The sequence below is a fragment of the Schistocerca nitens genome, chromosome 6 (assembly GCF_023898315.1).
Source record: "Schistocerca nitens isolate TAMUIC-IGC-003100 chromosome 6, iqSchNite1.1, whole genome shotgun sequence".
NCBI classification, from domain to species: domain Eukaryota; kingdom Metazoa; phylum Arthropoda; class Insecta; order Orthoptera; family Acrididae; genus Schistocerca; species Schistocerca nitens.
The window spans coordinates 197,441,884-197,445,391 of record NC_064619.1 but is presented as its reverse complement, the minus strand read 5'-3'; the positions used below and the strand labels follow the sequence as shown (position 1 = coordinate 197,445,391).

Genomic DNA, 3,508 nt, shown 5'->3' with positions numbered 1-3,508 from the left:
AAACAGCAGGGTCGCTATCCGCTTGCTAATTACCCAGTGCATATGATGTCGAAGTAATGTAATCTCTACAGCGACTTCTCAGCGAAATGTCTGATCTCCTATCAAACAAATTAGGTACACGATTGTATTTCCATTGAATATTATAATGTTCCTCTCCCGGCGTTTTAATGTAAATATTAGTATACGTTGCGTGAGCTGGAACAAAAGGTACACCGAAAACAAACATTTTTTCCGTAAACCGGAGTAATTCAGAGACCATAAAACGTAAGCTCCTAAAACATACAACTATATAAGCTGTTAAGTCTAATACTCTTGATCTAGCAGTCTTAAAAATTGTTTCGGCAGAAAACAGTTGTCACCAATAAACCTCCAGTTCAGCTACGTCACTGCCAATTTACCATTTCGGTCGTACTGGAAACTTTAAACTGTCATTTCTTTCTTCAGCGTTTCGATGACTCATTACTGTTCCTTTTCCCGTAAATTACGTTGTTAGCACTGTACGTAACGTTAATCCTCGAAGTAAGTGTCAGGACACACACTGATGGTCATTGAAACTAGAACTCCACTAAGGTTACCAAATAACGGTATTTTACTTAACCTGCGTATGCATTACAGTAGAAAGATTAGTTGATTAAATACACTCTAAGAGAAAAAGAATGCACCATGAAGGAATTATCCTAATGGGGCGAAAATCGATTCATAAGACGTTCATGTGAAAACAAACAAATGATTACAATTTCAGAAAATTGGTTGATTTACTCAAGAGAAAGAGCTTCACAAATTGAGCAAGTCACTAATGGGTTGGTCCATCTTTCCCCCTTATGCAAGCAGTTAATAGGATTGTCATACATTGTAGAGTTGTTGGGTGTCTTTCTGAGAGAGAAAGTGCCAAATTTTCTCCAATTGGCGCATTAGGTAGTCGAAATCCCGAGCCGGCTGGATGGCTCTGCCAATAATGCTCCAAACGTTCTCACTTGGAGAGAGATTTGGTGACTTTGCTAGCCAAGGTAGAATTTGGCAAGCATAAATGCAAGCGGCAGAAACTCTCGCTGAGTGTGGGCAGGTATTATCTTACTGAATGTAAGTCCAGGACGGCTTACCATGACGGGCAATAAAAGGGCACATAGAATATCGTAGACCTAACGCCGGATGTGAAATGAAATGGTACTGCACACCATCAATCTTGGTAGTTGGGTCGTATGGCGGGAGACAGACAGGTAGTATTCCACTTCTATCCAGGGCGTCTCCAGACAGGTCTTCGCTTGTGATCTGGGCTCAGTTCGAAGCGGGAATCGTCATTGTAGACAATTCTGCTCCAGTCAATGAGATTCCAGGCCGAAGACGCGTCTGGAGAGTCACTGGTCAGCAGTTGAATACCAACCTGAATGTCACTCGCCGTACGCCTCGACAACCAATAGTGTTGGTCTGGGTGCCATTTATTTCCATAGCAGGACCCCTTTGGTTGTTACTCGCGGAACCAATACAGCACAGCGGTACGTCGACGATTTTCTACGCTCCGTTTGGTTGCCGTACATGGCAAACCATCCTGGGCTTATATTCCAGCAAGAAAATGTCCAAACGCTCACGAGAGAGATTCTACTGCTTGCCTTCGTGGCTGCCAAACCCTACCTTGGCCAGCAAGGTCCCCAGACATCTTCGCACTTGAGAATGTTTGGAGCATTATGGCAGGGCCTTCCAACCAACTTGGGATTCTGAGGACCTAATAAGCCAATTAGACAGAATTTGGAACTATATCTCTCAGGAGGACAATCAACAACTCCATCGAATAACTGCTTGCATAAGGGCCAGGGGTGGACCAAAGAGTTATTGACTTGCTTGGTATGTGAATCTCTTTTCATTGTACAAACAATACAGTATTTCCGAATTTGTAATCATTCGTTTGGGGAGTACTTGATGTGCAATTCAGTACTCAGGGCTGCCACACTTGGTAGCTACAATACGTCTATCCCAACTGAACACTGACTCGAACTGAGTATAGACGAAAGTTGTGGGTACCTCATTTCACGCTGCTTTAGCTCTGTGCAAAAGTTTATCATAGTGTGTGGTGAGTGGTGGTATGCTGGTCTCTCGGCAGCCTGTGACTAGACGTTATCAGTGGGCGACAGGTCTGGAGCACGCGCGCTTGGGCAACACTCGAACGCCGTCTGCATCGGAGGAGTATGCGGTTGTTAAAGATATCGTCATGGATACCTCAGAGATAGTGAACAGCCACCGGCCTTAACACATCCAAAATCTAACACCTGCTGTCCGAACTACCACCTACGCGATTTAGGGGTGATCGTGCTGTGTAACCTACGGCATCAGAAACCGTAATACCACCTGCTGGGCCTCGGTGACGCCTGTAATATGGAAACGCTCGTCCTTGTCGGAGTCTGCATACACAGGAATGTCCATTACGATGCTGTAAGTAGGCCTTGATTTCCTCTGAAAGGAAGAAGCGATGCCACTCCTATGTCTAGAGTTGTCGTTGGGTGTACTAATGTCGACGTGCCTCTCTCTGCTGCCGCGTCAAGAAAACCTCCAATTATGGTCACCGTGGTAACATACTCTGGTGCTCCGTATATCATACATGCTTGTCTTGTTGCATACCAGTTCACTTCGTGGCTCTATTTTATGTGGCTGTACACTATTGCACGGCCAAGTGAACAATGTGTGTGTACTCTCAGGCGTTAGTCAAGTAACGCCAATAAGATCCTGTGCAGCGTTATGGTCCTCGTGAACGAATCGCTTCTATACTCAAATGATTCTCCTGCAATCGACTTCCCGCACGTGTTGTTAGACGTTTCTTCTTCATTCGTATGGCGTAACTCGAACCCCTCATATACAGTCAATAAATACGGAACGTAAATAGCGTCACCTACGTTGTGCGACTGCACTGAAATGGAAATCATTTGCATACACAAACACGTAGTACATCTCATTCCAGTTCGACGTTTCTTGCACGCAGACTTCATGCTGCAGCAACTTTAATGGCTTGCATTATATATCTCTAACCAACGGCCTTGCCGCAGTGGTAACACAGGTTCCCGTCAGATCACCGACGTTAAGCGCTGTCGGGCTGGGCTAGCACTTGGATGGGTAACCATCCGGTCTGCCGAGCGCTGTTGGCAAGCGTGGTGCGCTCAGCCCTTGTGAGGCAAACTGAGGAGCTACTTGATTGAGAAGTAGCGGTTCCGGTCTCGAAAACTGACGTACGACCGGGAGAGCGGTGTGCTGACCTCATGTCCCTCCATGCTGCATCCAGTGACGCCTGTGGGCAGAGGATGACACGGCGACCGGTCGGTACCGTTGGGCCTTCTAAGGCCTGTTCGGACGGAGTTTCGTTATATATCTCTATTGCAATGAAGATGTCTCTACATTATTCGGTTAGCTTACAGTCAATGACTGGGACCTCCGAAAACATAATGTAAGATAATATGACATGATTGCACAAACTCATGTAATTACACTGTCTGACAAAAATATTTAAGTACCAGAGGACATGGTC

At 45.6% G+C, this 3,508-nt stretch overlaps 1 pseudogene; it reads left to right on the top strand.

Annotated features, from left to right (window-relative positions):
- The first annotated feature begins 3,013 nt into the window (after window positions 1–3,013).
- LOC126191862 (5S ribosomal RNA) lies at window positions 3,014–3,131 on the top strand (annotated as a pseudogene).
- The last annotated feature ends 377 nt before the right edge of the window (window positions 3,132–3,508 follow it).